The sequence below is a fragment of the Mauremys reevesii genome, linkage group 14, assembly GCF_016161935.1.
Source record: "Mauremys reevesii isolate NIE-2019 linkage group 14, ASM1616193v1, whole genome shotgun sequence".
Lineage (NCBI taxonomy): Eukaryota > Metazoa > Chordata > Testudines > Geoemydidae > Mauremys > Mauremys reevesii.
In genome coordinates this window covers 33,796,329-33,814,176 of record NC_052636.1, presented here as the reverse complement: position 1 = coordinate 33,814,176, position 17,848 = coordinate 33,796,329, and the positions used below count along the sequence as shown (strand labels likewise).

Sequence of the window (17,848 nt, the reverse complement as noted above, 5' to 3'; positions counted from 1 at the left end):
ATGCTGGAAAGGAGCAGAACCAAAGGGGCTGGGCCGGCTCCATAGGGACACTGGCTCCTCCCTTCCCCTCCTGTGCAGCCATGTCCTGTCGCTGGCAGAGACCGGCCCCCCCATCTCCCCCCCAGAGGCAGCCGTGTCTGCGGGCTCCCCCAGCCAGCACCTACTAACCCCCACCCACGCTGGGGGAGTGACACAGGACAGCAAATTCCCACCCACCCAAGGACAAATTGCTGCAGATAAACGGGCTGGGTTCACATCCCAAAGCTGAGGAGAACTGAAGAATTACAGAGAAAATAGGGCAAAATGAAAGACTAAAGAGTCAATAATTTTAGGGAAAACGAGGGAATCTCCTTGGATTTTCTAGCCACATGTGGGGAGGGGAGAGAGAAGGGGAAGAACTAGAGAGAATTGTTCTCAAGTTTTGAGACGGAAAGAAACGGCACAAACAGGAAAAGGATGTGAGAAGCTCACCCCCGTGACCATAGGCGTGCACAGCACATTTCATTAGGGTGCGCACCCAGGGAGCCCCACCCTAGCCCCACCCCATCCACTGCCTCCCACTTCCTGCCCCTGGCTGCCCCCCTCAGAACCCCCAACCCCCCCTGCTCCTTGTCCCCTGACTGCCCCCTCCTGAGACCCCCCCACTGTAACTGCCTCCCTAGGACCCTACTCCCCACCTGTCCCCCTGACCCTTATCCACCCCCCCACCCCAGACAGACCCCGGGACTCCCACGCCTATCCAACTGCTCCCGCTGATCCCAGACACCTCTGTGTTCTTGGGGAAGCAGGGTGCAGTATCCAGCCTGACTCATGAAAGACACCCCCCAGCCTCTGCTTAAACCAAAACCCATCAGAGAAAAACACTTGCAGAGAGTAGTGAAGCGCGTTGGGAGACACACCTAGACCCCTCCTGACAAGGGTGACAAGATTAAGACATCTCCATTAGCATACAGAATGGAGAGCGGAGACGACTCCCCTAGCCTCATCTGCATGAAAGATGGGACAGGAAGCCATCTCTATTTACATACAGAATGGAGAGCAGAGAACCACACTGAATTCTGGGACCAGAAAAAGCAGGAAGCACTGCATCGTGGGAATCTCTGCTCCAGATGCTAATGAACCTACCCCTGCCCACACCCAGCTAAGCAATTATCAGACCAATTGTAGCAATGGATCCTTAACTGATGTCCAAATAGTGAAGCCGCCTAGTTGCATTGTGAGCTGCCTAGAAGAAAACACCACCCATAGCCAAGAGTGATCAGCTCCTATTGTCTAGTCTACAGAAAACCCTTGAGTTATCAGCCTTGCCTATAAACAAATGCATTGTTCTCCCTTGAACCATTGTATTTTCTCTACAAAAATCCCCACTCACCCTCCAGTCAGGGTGCTGATGCTTAGATTCAAACTAGGCATCAGTTCCACTGGGACTCCATCTTCTCCTGACTGATCGTGCTGGGGGCTCTGCCTGTCTCCAGCCCTCAGGATCCTGAGCTACCAGCATCACCTGGGAACCCTGACCAGTTCAAGCCTCATGGAGTGGCTGAGACCCCCCCACTTTCTCTCTCTTGCTCTGTTTTCCTTTCTACCGTAGCTATTAACCTTTAATAGTGGATGTTAGGTTGGTTTAGGCTCCTTGTGCAGTGATCACCAGTATTCAATACATAACCTGCATGGTTCAGCTGGCTGCTTCTCTCTCTCTTGCTGAACCTCACTCTTTTGTGTTTTTAGCTTCCCCCAGTCACTCTGCAGCAACACGTCTCTTACCTAAGCTACAGATCCCTGCAGCGCCCAGAATCCTGTGGGGTTTGCTCATCAAGGAGGTTCCTGCCAGTACAATTGTGATGTGAGAGTGGGGACAGGGCCGTGCTGAATCTGGGACACATAAAGGTAACAGCTTGGAAGTGCTGCTTCATCCAGCCCAGTGAGTCCAGGGGCAGATACGGGGTCAGCGTGGCAGTGCTGATTGACCCGGGTCCGCTCAGACTTGCTCTGTTACTGTAGGGGCAGGTGGATGGGTGGGGGCTGATCCGGTTTTGGGGCTGGAAAAACCCAGCCCTAGGGAACCGAGGTCCTGCAGGAGAGCTCCATTGGGAGGGGACGAGCAGAAGGGAGGAGCAGAGCTCCATTGGGAGGGGACGTGCAGAAGGGAGGAGCAGAGCTCCGTATGAAAACACACGTGAGACAAACAGCACATTGATAGAATCACAGAATCCCCTCCCCAGAAAAGTAACCCAAATAAATGAGCGTACCCCCAAGTAATGGGCAAATCTGGTAACACCGCCCCCTGACAGGACCCCCAGAACTCCCGACCCATCCAGCTCCCTCTGCTCCCTGCCTGCCCTGAGCCCGCTCCACCCCCAAACAGGCACCCCCCGAACCCTCAACCCATGCAACCCCCCCGCTCCTTGTCCCCTGACTGCCCCCTCCAGAGACCCCCACCCTCTAATCACCCCCAACTATCCAACCCCTCCCCACCTCCTGGCAGCTCTGTCTAGTGGCTGCTCCCACCCACACACTCAAAGTGGCGGAGGAGGTTCCCTCTCCTTCGGTGGGAAGGTTGCCTAGTGGTTAAGGCACAGGACTCAGGCTCAGGTGTTCTGGGTTTGAGTCTCTGCTCTGCCACAGACTCCCTGTTTAGCCTTGGGAAACTCACTTCACCTCTTTCTGCCCTAGATCCCACCTGCCCAATGGGGCCAACACTGACCCTGCCTCCTGGGCTAAATCCATCCATGGATGGGTGATGGGGGGGGGGGAATGGAGATACCAACATGGGGAGATGTGGGCTGAATTTCTCCACAGCCGGAGAGCGGGAGCCAGCTCCACAGGGGGGATGGGAGCGAGAGGGGCTCAGGCCAGCTCCACACAGAGTGGGGGTCAGGGATTCAGCCTTTCAACTTCTGCCACTAAGGTGGCTGGTGGGAGCCGGGGACTTCAGCCCCACATCTTCTGCCAGGGTCCGGGGTTCTCCTCCCTGCCCCAGGGCGGCTCCTCTCCCCCTCCTCCCCCCCACTGCAGCTCCTGCTGGGGTCTGGGCTTCCTCTCCCCCACCTCCCAACCCAGCTTGGTGCTTCTCCTCCCTGCCCCAGCTCGGCTCCCCTTCCCCCCCCACCCCTGCCGGTATCTGGTGCTTCTCCTCCCCCCAACCTCCTCCTGCCCCCGCCCCAGCCCAGCTGGGCTCCCCGGGGCACCCGCCGCTGCTGTGGCCGGAGCCGAGCCTGGCGGGCAGGGAGCAGCGATTCACGTGGGGGCCCTGGCAGAGCCCCCAGCCCGAGCGGGGCGGGGCAGCCCCAGGGGACCGGGGGGGGCTCTGCTGCTGCTGGCCCCGCCCCCCCACCGACCCCTGGGGCTGTTGGGGGGGCTCACTCAGCCCCCCAGGAGCAGGGGGGGGAGCAGCGGAGCGGAGCCTGCCCAGCAAACAGCTGATCGCAGCCGCGCCCAGGCCGCCCCCGGGGAAAAGCTCCGCGGAGGCGGCGCCACAAGCTGCCGGCAGCGGGTCAGTCCCGGGGGGCCGAGCACCCGCCTGCAGCCGCCGCAGCCTCCCCCCCCCCCGGAGCCCCCACGGGAGGGGGGGAGCAGCCTCCCCAGCCGGGGCTCAGGGCATTGGGGTGCCGGGGCTCCCCCCATGCGCACGCCTGGGCCCGGGACACTCACACACACACTCTGCCCCGGGGCTCCCCTGGTGCCCAGAGACCGATCAACCCCCCGCCTGCCCCCCCGCCCTTCCCCGCCTGCAGCTCCGGCCTCTCCCCTCCCGCCCCGCCAGCCGCACCCAGGGGAGCCCCGGGCCCCAGGCTCAGTCCCCACCTGGAGCCCAGAGGGGCCGGGGGCAGCTCCTGCTGCAGCTGAGAACAGCGGCTCCGCTCCGGCCCGGGCGGCTCCAGCGCTGCTGGCAGCACGTGGCCACCAGGGAGCAGCTGCTGGGCCCGGGCTCCTGCGTCACAATGTGCCAGAGCCCCGCCCCCAGGAGCTGCCCCGCCCCCCGGCTGTGCCAGAGCCCCGCCCCCCGGAGCTGCCCCGCCCCCGGGCTGTGCCAGAGCCCCGCCCCCAGGAGCTGCCCCACCCCGGGCTGTGCCAGAGCCCCGCCCCAGGAGCTGCCCTGCCCCAGCCTGTGCCAGAGCCCCGCCCCAGGAGCTGCCCTGCCCTGGGCTGCCAGAGCCCCGCCCCAGGAGCTGCCCCTGGCCTGTGCCAGAGCCCCGCCCCCAGGAGCCGCCCCGCCCCTGGCCTTTGCCAGAGCCCCGCCCCCAGGAGCTGCCCCGCCCCTGGTTTGTGCCAGAGCCCCGCCCCCACGAGCTGCCCCGCCCCCGGGCTGTGCCAGAGCCCCGCCCCCAGGAGCTGCCCGCCACCGCTGGGATTTGTTCTCCCGCCTCCTTCTTCCCAGCACCCACCGCTCCCAGCTGCTCCCTTCCTGTGTCTGCAAACAGCCCCCCCCCCCCGCACCCGGGGCGGGCTGCAGCGCTCGCTGGGGCTGTCTCCAGTGGCTGAAATTGCCTCCATCTCTAATCACCTGGGGCGGGGGTAGAGGGAACGAAGGGAGGAGATGAGCCCAGGGTGTGAAAGCAGAATTAGGGGGCAGGGAAAGAAGGACTGTTTGGAAAGGTGGAAAGGAAACCCTGTCACCGCTCCTGGGTGATCCAGATGGAGTCAGAAGAAGTTGGGCAGCAGAGGCTCAGATAAATTGAGGGGAACCCCCTGGGTGTCCCAGTGTTGGCCAGGGATTGTACAGCACCTAGCGCAATATGGAGTCCCGATCTCAATCATGGTCTGTGCAGCACCTGGGAGCCCTAATGTCTGTTTCCTGATCACAGGCACTGGGGATGGAGTGAGGGAAACCTCAGCACCTGAAGGGTTAATGCAGCCCTGTGTGCAGCCCCTGCTAGGGTGACCAGACAGCAAATGTGAACAATCGGGACAGGGAGTGGGGGTAATAGGAGCCTATATAAGAAAAAGGCCCAAATATCGGGACATCTGGTCACGCTAGTCCCTACTGCTCTGATGAGGGGTTGGCTTAGAGAGTTGTAGTAATAACAGCAGCAAAGAGTCCTGTGGCACCTTATAGACTAACAGACGTATTGGAGCAGGAGCTTTCGTGGGTGAATCCCCACTTCATCAGATGCACCAATAGTCCCATATGGGCTAGTGGTCAGGATTCCTGGTTTTCATCCATGGGGCCTGGGTTCAACTTCTGGTGTGGGAACAGTGCAGAGCTTTTGCCCAGAGTGGAGACAGGAAATGAAAGGAACAGGAAGGGATCCTGCCAGCAGGGGAGTTAGACAGTGTGGGGAGGGGATCCCAGAAGTGGGGTCGGGGGCAGAGGTCTGAGGGGAGACCAGGGAAGGATCCCAGCAGTGTGGGAAGTTGAGAGCACAGGCCTGGCCTGGGGACCTGGAAGAGTGAATGTGTCCCTCTAAACCCATCAACTGCAGACTAGGCAGGACTGGAAGAATTACATATTTGTTGGTAAATGTCAACTTCTGTGTAAACACACAACCCAATGGCAAAATATTTCCATCGATAATCATCAAAATTGGCAGATGGGCAAAGTAAGAAACATGCTGCTTGAGAACTTACCCTGTTGTAGGAGCAGCAGTGATCTGTGTGCTGCATATAACCTGTATGCCCAAAAGGTCTGTTACACTCCCCCCATCCCCCGCTTGTCTCCTCTCCCTCTCTGAATGCCCGTGAAGTGGCTTTCCCCCTTCCCTCCCTCCTGCAATGCTTGTGGGATGAAGGGGCTGGTTGAACAGCTGGAAGATCAGAAGAGCTCCTAGATAGACAAGGTGTCTGGGACTCTCATTAGGCAGCATTGTGAAAGCACAGCTGAGCACATGGCCCCTTCCCCTTTTAAGGACCTGCTCCTCATGGCCTGCGACTGGAGATGACTTGGCTGCATCTGGCGGGTCACACTCCACCTCAGCCAGTGTCCATGCAGGGTCCATGCTCTGGGTGTGTGAGTGCTGCCTAATGAGAGTCCCAGACACCTTGTCTACCTGGAAGCTCTTCTGATCTTCAACCAGCCTATTCAGCCCACAAGCATTCCAGGAGGGAGCGGGAGGAGGAGGAAAGCCACTTCACAGGCATTCAGAGAGGAGAGGAGACAAAAGTGAGGGGAGGGAAGTATAACAGACCTATTGAGCATAGAAACCACTGCTGTTCCTACAACAGCAGGGACAGGCCACTAGGAGCTGAGAAAAGGAAGCCATCATGTTTTTGTCTGGCTTTGAACCAGGGACCTTTTGCATGTTAGGCAAACGTGATAACCACTACACTACAGAAACTCTGTGATGGGGCTGTGCCCTTCCCTTCATAAGAACATAAGAATGGCCATACTGGGTAAGACCAAAGGTCCATCCAACCCCATATCCTATCTGTCAACAGTGACCAATGCCAGGTGCCCAAGAGGGAGTGAACCTAACCGGAAATGATCAAGTGATCTCTCTCCTGCCATCCATCTCCACTCTCTGACAAACAGAGGCTAGGGACACCATTCCTTACCCATCCTGGCTAATATCCATTAATGGACTTAACCTCCATTAATTTATCTGCAAAAAGAACAAAGAGAACATGTGGCACCTTAGAGACTAACAAATGTATTTGAGCAAAAGCTTTTGTGGGCTAAAACTCACTTCATCGGATGCATGCAGTTAAAAATTCAGTAGGAAGATATATATACACACAGGGAACGTGAAAAAAATGGGTGTTGCCATACACACTACAACGAGAGTGATCAGTTAACGTGAGCTGTTATCAGCAGGAGAAAAAAACCTGATTTTGGGAGGGGAACAGGAGAAAGGACAAAGGAAGCAAGTGACGAAGAGAAAAGAGGGATCAGACAGTGGATGGAGCAAGAGGTGAAACAAAAAGGACAAACCCTTATGTCCCCAGTGATTCTAAGAGACAAAATCACAGGTGCAGAATAAAATTCTGCCTCCTTAACCTCGTGTTTTCCATGCCTAGAATTCAACTGTCCCCAGATGGATCAGACTGAACAGGTTTCAAACCTCCAGGAGGCTCTTACCTTCTAAACAGGGACGGCTGTTTTCTAGTAAAATCACTAAAAGGGAAGGAGAAAACTCGAAAGAGGTTCCTCCTGGCGCTCACGTCCGTGAACCCGAATACTCTCTCAGTCCTCAGAGAGAGACCTGGAGAAGGAGAGTTGCTGGAGCAAAGCCACAGGGGTCTCTGAGGTTTCCCTGGCCCCTCGCCCCTGTCCTGCCTGGCTGATGTCAGCATCTCTCTGTGAGGTCACCACCTCCCCACCACCTTGGACCAATAGGCTGAGGTCCTGCAAAAGGCCTTTGTGATGTCACTGCCACACCCCTCCCTTGCTGGGCTAATGTCCTGCCCCTGGCCAGGCACTTTGGAGGTTTGAGCTACTCCCTGGGGATCACCCCACTCAAGGAGCGTTCGTTCTAGGCAGCAAGCCGGCTAGACAGGGAAACAGCAGACGCTGCTCCCAATGCTACACTCAGTTTTTCAGAAATTAGTCGACTTTATGGCCAGAAGAGACCATTAGAGCATCTAATCTGACCCCCTGCATGTCACAGGCCTCCTGTAGGACACAAGAGCTACTTTGGGGGCAAATACATTCCAGAAAGGCATTTAGTCTAGATGAAATGACATCAAGAGATGGAGAATCCACCATTTTCCTTGGTAGCTTGTTCCTGTGGTGAATCATCCTCGCTGTTGAATATTTGTGCCTTTGTTGTAATATGAATTTGCCTCTTTTCATCTTCCAGCCATTGGGTCTTGTTATACCTTTCTCTGCTTGATTCAAGAGCCCTTTAATTCCCAAATCTTTTCTCTCCCTGAAGGCACTTCAACACTTCAATGAAGTCACCTTTCAATCTTCTTTTGATAAGCTAAACAGGTTGAGCTCTTTCAATAGCTCACTAGAAGGCATTTTTCTCCAGCCCTCAGAACCTTTGGTGGCTCTTTGCTGCCCCAGCTCCAATTTCACAACATCTTTTTCAAATGAGGACACCAAAACTGGAGGCAGTATTCCAGTATCAGTCTCACTGATGCCGTGTCACCTCCTGTGATGTTATTGACATAATCTGTAACTGTATAGATCACCGTTGTGACAACTGTTCTGTATTTGTAGCCAGTATTGTAGAAAGGTTGTCGTGTAAGGGGTCTATGGAGAGGTTCTGATTGGCTGATTATAATGATGCTATCTCTAGATGTGTTTCATTTTTGTAGTTGAAGTTATGAATATTGGCTCTCTGCTGGCTCACCCGCCCCCTCGCCACTGCCCACCCACTCGCCTCCTCAGCCCTCCTCCCTCACCTGCTATTGTGTCATACAGGAGGCCTGTGCAGGGGGTCAGATTAGATGCTCTAATGGTCTCTTCTGGCCATAAAGTCGACTAATTTCTGAAAAACTGAGTGTAGCATTGGGAGCAGCGTCTGATGTTTTCCTGTCTAGCTGGCTTGCTGCCTAGAACGAACGCTCCTTGAGTGGGGTGATCCACAGGGAGTAGCTCAAACCTCCAAAGTGCCTGGCCTGGGGCAGGACATTAGGCCAGCAAGGGAGGGCTGTGGCAGTGACATCACAAAGGTTTTTTGCAGGACCTCAAACTATTGGTGGGGAGGTGGTGACCTCACAGAGAGATGCTGACATCAGCCAGGCAGGACAGGGGCGAGGGGCCAGGGAAACCTCAGAGACCCCTGTGGCTTTGCTTCAGCAAGTCTCCTTCTCCAGGTCTCTCTCTGAGGACTGAGGGAGTATTCGGCTTCACGGACGTGAGCGCCAGGAGGAAACTCTTTTGAGTTTTCTCCTTCCCTTTTAGTGATTTTACTAGAAAACAGCCGTCCCTGTTTAGAAGGTAAGAGCCTCCTCGAGGTTTGAAACCTGTTCAGTCTGATCCATCTGGTGAGAGTTGAATTCTAGGCATGGAAAACACGAGCTTAAGGAGGCAGAATTTTATTCTGAATTTTATTTGATCCTCACCAATGACCTGGGCCATCCTTTGGGCTCTCTGGTGAGAACCCTCAGCCTCCCGTCCTCAGTCTCTACCCTGATTGGCTGAGCAGGGGGTTATTGACAGGGAGGAGACTCAGGTCGTTGTTCTCTTTCAAGACCAAGGAAATAAGTCAGAACCAGTTCTATGTTTGACGAATTTTGCTGCTTCTCTGCATTAATGGTCTCTGAGCAGTTCATGATTCTCTCTAACATGATTCTCCTCAAATACTTGCTGAATAATTCCTGTGCACTGTTGTTGGTCTGGAGCTCATCTGAGAGCACTTTATTCAGGTCATTCAATGTCTGAAATTCAAGATCCGATGGTTAGTTTGAAAATCAGGGCTCTTGGGTCCTATTCCCAACTCTGCCAATGACTGGCTGTGTGACCTCCGACAAGTCAATTCTCCTTTCTCAGCCTTAGCTTCTCCCTCTTTCAAGTAGGGATAATAATGATCTGCTCCTACCTACCTCACGGTGGGTGGAGGGCCGGCTCTAGGTTTTGTGCCGTTCCAAGCAAAAAAATTTTTGGCTGCCCCCACCCAAGCCCTGGGCTCCCCACTGCACCTCCCTGCCACCCCAGCCCTGGGCTCTTCCCCCCACATACCCCATGCTGCCCCAGCTCTTGGCTCTGCCCTTTCCTCCCTACTGCTCCCCAACCGACACCCCCCACCACCACCCCAGCCCTGGGCTCTGCCCCTCCACCTGCACCCCCTGCCACCCCAGGAGGTGTGTGTGTGGGGGGGGGAAATTCCAGATCTTTCCACCTTATTCCAAATTCTTACTAAGGCGCCACTTTGGGGGAATGTGCTCAGTGGGGGAGCAGCAGCCCCCCCTGCTTCCCCCTAGCTACCCTCCTGCTTGTGGGGGCCTCTCCAAGACCCAGGGCCTGGGGCAAATTGCCCCACTTGCCCCTGCCTCTGGGCAGCCCTGCTAGCAGCTCTTCTGGGAGCGCAGGGGAGGAATGACTCCCCCTTCTCTAGCTTCTCCCCGTGGGGCTCTGGGGAGCAGGGAGGGCTGTGTGATAAATTCCATCCAACTCCCCCTTTGATCCAAGCCGAGGGGCGTCTCAGCCTCCACGATCCCCTTGGCAGGGCCAAACAAGGGATGTTTTCCACTGCCCAGGAGACCCAGCCAGGGACTCAAGGCCGCCCCAGACTTTCCCTTTCTCCCTTCTGGGAAATCAAGTTCAAGTTCTACAAGGAGCTAAAGAAGCCTCAACCCCGCATCTGAATTAATGTCAGTTTCTCACTGCCTGTCAGAAACAAATGTCATTTCAATCCCAGGTGAGTCCACTTCAGTCATTCCTCAGCCCGATTCCTTCACCCCCCTGCCTTAGCTTAGGGCATTGCGCTATCCTGTGGGCATTTCATGTCCCTCCTCAGTTTCACACAGAGACACAATTTCCTTTGCATGGATCCATGAACAGCAAAACCTCCCTGTGTCTCTTGTCTGAGCCAGGGCATTCGATTCCATTGAAACCTTCTCTCCTGCAATGGCAACGGTCAGACAGAGGGAACGTGGCCACCTTCAGCCCTGGCAGTAAGATATTCACTCTCCTCTTTCTTCATGCTGATGTTGTTATTCCATAAAACATGAACCATGGAATAAAAAGCTGAGTTGGAAAAGAGAAGACTAAGGTTGGAAAAGAGAAGACTAAGGGGGGATATGATAGAGGTGTACAAAATCATGAGTGATGTTGAGAAAGTGGATAAGGAAAAGTTATTTACTTACTCCCATAATACAAGAACTAAGGGCCACCAAATGAAATTAATAGGCAGCAGGTTTAAAACAAATAAAAGGAAGTTCTTCTTCACGCAGCGCACAGTCAACTTGTGGAACTCCTTACCTGAGGAGGTTGTGAAGGCTAGGACTATAACAATGTTTAAAAGGGGACTGGATAAATTCATGGTGGCTCAGTCCATAAATGGCTATTAGCCAGGATGGGTAAGAATGGTGTCCCTAGCCTCTGTTCATCAGAGGATGGAGATGGATGGCAGGAGAGAGATCACTTGATCGTTGCCCGTTAGGTTCACTCCCTCTGGGGCACCTGGCATTGGCCACTGTCGGTAGACAGATACTGAGCTTGATGGACCTTTGGTCTGACCCAGTACGGCCTTTCTTATGTTCTTATGTTCTTATGAGTTTACTCCAGGGTGAGGAAAGAAAGGAGCCACCAACTCCCCAAAAAATCTCAGTGCCCCAGAGAAAAGCTGCCCCTGTTATTAGAACTAATGATGTCCTGGAGATATGTTGGGAAAAGGGACTGTCTGAATTGCCAAGGCAGGAAACGAACAATCTATAGCAACATCATTAACCACAGACACACTCTAGCCATGCTCCAGCCAGTGGGGAAATGAGCAGGAATTCATAACGTCAACTATAAAAATGACACACATCTAGAAATAGCATAATTATAATGAGCCAATCAGAACCTCTCCATAGACCCCTTACGCTACAATCTTTCTACAGTATTGGCTACAAATAGAACAGCGGTCGCAACGGTGATCTATACGGTTACAGTTTATGTCAATAACGTCACAGGAGGTGACACGGCATCAGTGAGACTGATACTGGAATAGCCTCCAGTTTTGGTGTCCTCCTTTGAAAAAGATGTGAAATTGGAGCTGGGGCAGCAAAGAGCCACCAAATGTTCTGAGGGCTGGAGAAAACTGCCTTCTAGTGAGCTATTGAAAGAGCTCAACCTGTTTAGCTGATCAAAAGAAGATTGAAAGGTGACTTCATTAAAGTGTTGAAGTGCCTTAACGGAGAGAAAAGATTGGGTATTAAAGGGCTCTTGAATCGAGCAGAGAAAGGCCTATCAACACCCAATGGCTGGAAGGTGAAAAGAGACAAATTCATATTACAACTAAGGCACAAATATTCAACAGCGAGGATGATTCACCACAGGAACAAGCTACCAAGGAAAGTGGTGGATTCTCCATCTCCTGATGTCATTTCATGAAAACTAGATGCCTTTCTGGAATGTGTTTGCCCCAAAAGTAGCTCTTGTGTCATACAGGAAGCCTGTGATATGCAGGGGGTCAGATTAGATGCTCTAATGGTCTCTTCTGGCCATAAAGTTGACTAATTTCTGAAAAACTGAGTGTTTTGGGAGCAGCGTCTGATGTTTCCCTGCCTAGCCGGCTTGCTGACTAGAACGAACGCTCCTTGAGTGGGGTGATCCACAGGGAGTAGCTCAAACCTCCAAAGTGCCTGGCCAGGGGCAGGACATTAGCCCAGCAAGGGAGGGGTGTGGCAGTGACATCACAAAGGCCTTTTGCAGGACCTCAGCCTATTGGTCCAAGGTGGTGGGGAGGTGGTGACCTCACAGAGAGATGCTGACATCAGCCAGGCAGGATGGGGCGAGGGGCCAGGGAAACCTCAGAGACCCCTGTGGCTTTGCTGCAGCAAGTCTCCTTCTCCAGGTCTCTCTTTGAGGACTGGGAGAGTATTCGGGTTCACAGACGTGAGCGCCAGGAGGAACCTCTTCCGAGTTTTCTCCTTCCCTTTTAGTGATTTTACTAGAAAACAGCCGTCCCTGTTTAGAAGGTAAGAGCCTCCTCGAGGTCTGAAACCTGTTCAGTCTGATCCATCTGGTGACAGGTCACTTCCCTTCTCTATACCTCAGGCTCCTCCCCATCTGTCCAATGGGAACAGGGACAGTTCTCGAACTCTGGGCAGTCCTGAGCCTGAGTGAGATAAGGGGCGATAAAGCCATCTGTGAAGGAGAAAGGAGAGTTTCACGGTGTTTAGCACCAAGGAATTCTAAAGTTTGCTAAAATGTCTAGTCTGCGGAAACAAGAAATGGTTGGGGCCAAACTTTTTAACCACTGCCTTTCTTAAAGCCGATTCAGGGATGTTTAGGTACCTGGGGTTCTTTGCCAGCAGGAGAGAAGAGGTTCCTGCCTCCATTTTTGTGGCCTTAACAAACCAGGTGTTGTGTCCCAGTTCTCGTCTGAGATCCCTGAAAAAGAACATCTTCCCATCCATGAACAAGACAGGACCTATATTTCAAAGGGGAACAAAGAGACCCCTGGGCCTTACAGACTAGCTAGCCTCACTTCCATAGCTGGAGAGGTAGTGGAATATATTCTTAAACACTCAGTTTGTCAGCAGCACCTACAGGATAATTTGGTTCTTAGCACGAGGGATCATGGATTTGTCAAGAACAAATCATCCCAAACCCAGCCTCTTTCCTTCTTTGGCAGGGTTCCAGGCCTAGTGGAGGTGGGTAAACAGTATGAATGATGATTTGGAAAATGGAGTGGAGAGTATCGTTCTAAAATGTGCAACTGACACCAAGCACTTTGGAGCACAGGACTGGAATTCAAAACACCCTTAACAAATTGGAGACTTGGTCCTCTTGAGCCAAACCCCATGGCTAGGCCCCTCTCTCTAGACTGGGCTGAAGTGAAACCCCAGAGCCAGACACTTCTCCTCTTGGGCAGTGTGCTCCGACCTTGAATGGTCAGATGCTGCTTAGCGCTGTCAGAGCAGCTTTGGCTGGGGGATTCTCCCAGCACTTTCCAATAGCGGGAAGGTACGAAATCCCCATTTGCCTGCTGGGGATGGAGCCCTAGAGGGGGGAGCAACTTGCCCAGAGTCCCCCAGGAAAAGGAAAACAACCAGCAGTGGAACCAATAGGAAACCCAGCAATGGAACCCAGGAGTCCTGGGGGTGTGCTAGGGTGACCAGATGTCCCAATTTTACAGGGACAGTCCCAATTTTGGGGTCTTTTTCTTATCTAGGATCCTATTACCCCCCACTCCCTGTCCCGATTTTTCACACTTGCTGTCTGGTCACCCTCGGGTGTGCACATGTGGGGTCCCAGCTGCTCCCTGCCCCCCTCATTGAAGCAGGTGTGCAGGGTTACTGCCCTGGGAACTGCAGGGCACCAGTGGCCATGGGGCTGGCTGGAGGCAGGGCAGAGGCTGACTGGAGGTAGGGTCTGGCTGCAGGCAGGGCAAGGGGTGTGGGGCTGGCTGGAGACAGGGGTGTGTGGGGCAGGCTGGCTGGCTTCAGGCAGGGGTGTGTGGCAGGAGTTGGCTGGAGACAGGGCAGGGTGTGCACGACTGGGGGTGTGTGGGGGCTGGCTGGCTTTGGGCAGGGCCACAGGGGGTGCAACAGGAGTTAGCTGGACACAGGGCAGGGGGTGTGGCAGAGGCTGGCTGTGGGCAGGGGATGTGGGGCTGACTGCAGGCAGGGCACGGGGTGTGGGGCTGGCTGCAGGCAAGGCAGGGAGGACACAGCTGGTGGGGGCAGGGCAGAGGGTGCAGGGCTGGCTGCAGCCAGGGGCTGGCTGCAGGGAGGACAGGGGGTGCAGGGCTCACTGAAAATGTCCTGAGCGGTATTTTAAGGTGAAGATAACACCATGGTTACCAGTTGACTGGCACATCCTGGGTTAAAGAAAGGAAGGGACCTGGAGTTAATAGTCTGAAGTATTTGTGTTACCAACCCTGTCACTGTCTGACCCCCCTTCAGTGCGGAGCAGGTGTGTACGTTGCTGTGTGGAACGCACAGACTCCTGCAGAGCAGGGGCAGCTGTTTCCAGGTCAGAGAGCCTGGCACTTAGGAGACTTTCTTGACTTGCTGTTTTGAAGCAATTCAGTAAAATAACGGTGGAGCTACAATGTCCGGTCCAAAATTTCAGCCCCCCTGGTGCAAAAACGCTATTTTAGGATCTAAACAGGAGGCTTCCAGTGCTAGGACACCTGACCAGAGAGCTCCGTGGGGGCGTAACAGCTGCTGACTCTGAGGGTCCCGGGCTAAATCCACTTGCAGGTGGAGGCATTTTGATTTATTTGATCGATAATGAGGAAGGCGAAGATTTAATCCCAGGTATTTTTAGTAAATGTCATGGACAGATCACGGGCAAAACCCAAAAGCTCATTGCCCATGACCCGGCCATGACTTATACCATAAATACCCCTCACTGAATCGTGGGGAGGGAGGCCCAGGGGGTCCATGGCACCAGCTGTGGGTGCAGGGAGTCCAGGGGGCCCGTGGCACCATGTACTGGGGGAGAAGCCCCGGGGACCCACGGCCACTCCAGAGGCTGCCAGGTGAGGGGAGCCCCAGAGGCCAGCCCTGCTCCAGCCACCTCGGGACAGGTGCCAGGAGCCACTGAGCTGTGGCTGCTCCTGCCACCCTTGGAACCACTGTCCAAGCTGCCCCCAGGCCAGCTGCTGGGGCAGCCATGGAGTCAGCCGCAGTGGCCACTGCAGAAGTCACAGAATCTATGACTTGTGCAGCCTCCGTGACACAGAGGGATCCCTAATAAAGAGACAAACCCCTCCCTGCTGTGACTGCAGTTCCTGGAAGGAAAGAGAAGAACAGAAAGTGAAGAGAGAAGGAAAGAGAGAGATTCCCTGTCACCTCTCTCCCCTGCTCCCTCCCCCTTGTATTCTGTAACCCCATCTCACTGGGTTCCCTGTGCTGGTGCCATGGGGGTGACACTAGAGTTCTGGGGATTTGAGGGGAGGGGAAGGGGGCTCTTCACTTCTCAGCATTTCACACAAATTTGTCTTTGGGCTGAAATTTCTCCTGTTAGGCCTCTCAGTCAGAGCTGTACCCCACCCCCTTCAGTGGGGGGGGGGGTGTAAATTGCAGAGCAGGCAGAGAAGTCACCCATAAAGGGTCATATTGTTCTGGTGACTGGTTCGGACCTGGGTCACACGTCCTCTGACACAGGCTCATGTGCAGAACATGGGAGCTCTGGCTTTTCCTAAATGCTGTAGACTGTGAGTTCCTGGGAAAGGGCAGGGGAGAGGGAGCAAGAGGAGAAAGGCAGAGACATTGGAGACGAGGAATTGGGGGGAGAAGAAAGAGAGAAAATAAATGATCGAAGCAGAACAGGTGTCCCAACTCCATCTTGCTCATCACGGGTGTTCACAGAGCTGGGTAGCTGCAGGTTTTCCAGTGTCAAGTCTGAACTTTGATTCTAACAATGTGTGTTGAAATATCAAGGGGATCTCCACATACCTGATCTCTTCCCCCCCTCCCCTTTTTTGTATTAATTTTTATTTTGACATGTTTGGCTTAACCGTGATCGTCTCTTTCCCCACCTGTATTGCAATTTGGGGTTTATGTTCCTTTTGCCTCCCTGTTGTTCATGTCATTATAATTATAACAGCAAAGGAATCTGAAGGAGCAAAAACTGACTCAAAACTTCATTTTCCCATCATGCCGGAACATCCTACAAACAGCTCACACAGCTGGAATCATAACACGCAAGGCCAGGGGAGGGGAGATGCAGGTTTCCAAGGGTTCTGTCTTTCTCAGATGACACATTCCAGCCCCTTGTGTGCCTCCATCCTGTATGACCTGCTGGACTTTGACACATTTATTGTCTCATTCTATAGATAATGTGATTGTAACACAATGTGACTGAAATGAAACCACTTCCAGATGAGGAAACAACAGAAGAGAAAAGCCATTATTACATTGGCTGGGAATCAAATCCAGATCAACTGCTTGGAAGACACCTACACAACACCATTATACCACCAATGCATCTGGCAGGAGTAGCTTTCCTGCAGGCTCTGTGTGCTGGCAAAGGGGGTGACACATGACCACAGAGTTAGTGAGCAGGGTGGATGGGCTGGAAGCTGCCTGACAGCTGGGAGCAGAGTTACCATCCCTGAGTGACTGAAAGGGGGCAATGGTGAAAACAGATCTCACTGGGAGCTGGCCCCACACCAGCCCCGCCCCTAGGAGAGGGGAACTGAAGCTCAACTTCAATCACAGAAAAATCTTCCCTGAGAAGGAAGGGGACAGCTTGTTTTAAAGACCAGATTTGTGTTTGTTTCTGCTACATACGGAGGGGCTGGGTAGTGCTGATTCCAGCCCCCAGACTCTGGGAGGATAAGGAACAAATTCAGGCTGCCAGTGACCTGCAGGAGGGAGATGATCTTTTGACAGTGACGGACGCCTCGTCCTAAAGGCCTTTGTCTGCCCCCTTCCAGTGACTCTTTGGCACAGGAATGCAGCCCCCACTCCTGGGTCTCTCCTGGGGAAATAATGTTTCTGTGCAAAACACCAAAGTTTTTAACAGAAAAGAAAAGGAAATGGCCACACGATGGGACTAGGACATAAGGAATGAAACACAAGATCCTTCTCCCATGTGCATTGACTTTTAACCTTGTTTGTGGTGGTGTTGTATCCATGTTGGTCCCAGGGGTCCTCTGGGGCGCCGGGCATTGGCCACTTTTGGGAGAGTGGGCTAGATGAACTGGTCTGACTCAGTGTGGCTGTTCTTATGTTCTAACTGCCGGTTATGGAAGAGACGTCCTTCCAGGCTACACAGAACTGAAGAAGTGTGTGGGGTTAGCTCCACATCTTGTCTCTTTCACCAACAGAGGTTGGTCCTTTGCAAGCTCTTACCCTCACCACCTTGTCTCTCTTGGACTCTGAAAAGTGCTTTCTCTCCACTCCCTTTGGAGAGAAGTTAAGTTTCCCTTTGGGCAACTATCAGGCTGAAGCAATTGTATTGACTGTGACACTACAATTGAAGATTTTATATTATAAATAAATGAGTCTAAACCTGAGGTTCTGGTTTTCACACTGGATTTTCTAACTCCGTTCCCAATTCTCTTCTAGAAAGGCCTCCAGGATGCCTTCCCAGCCCAGCAAAAGTGGCCAGGAGAAAGCCCACACTGCTGCTTTTTCAGGTACTTGAAGGCTGCTATCAAATCCCCCCTCACTCCGTCAGTCCCCAGGCTGTGGCAGTGCCTGGGATTCTTCCATCCTAAGTGCAGGACTCTGCACTTCTCCTTGTTGAACCTCCTCAGAATTCTTTGGGCCCAAACCTCCAATTTGTCTAGGTCACTCTGGACCCAAACCCTGTCCTCCAGCGCTTGGATTCTTTACATGCTTTCACAGAGCAAAG

General features: G+C 53.6%; 1 protein-coding gene across 1 annotated transcript in view; it reads right to left on the bottom strand.

Annotated features, from left to right (window-relative positions):
• LOC120381652 (zinc finger protein 91-like) overlaps positions 1-17,848 on the bottom strand; it is a gene marked incomplete at its 3' end in the record, with an annotated part of 230,735 nt that overhangs the window by 6,874 nt on the left and 206,013 nt on the right. The window lies entirely within an intron of this gene.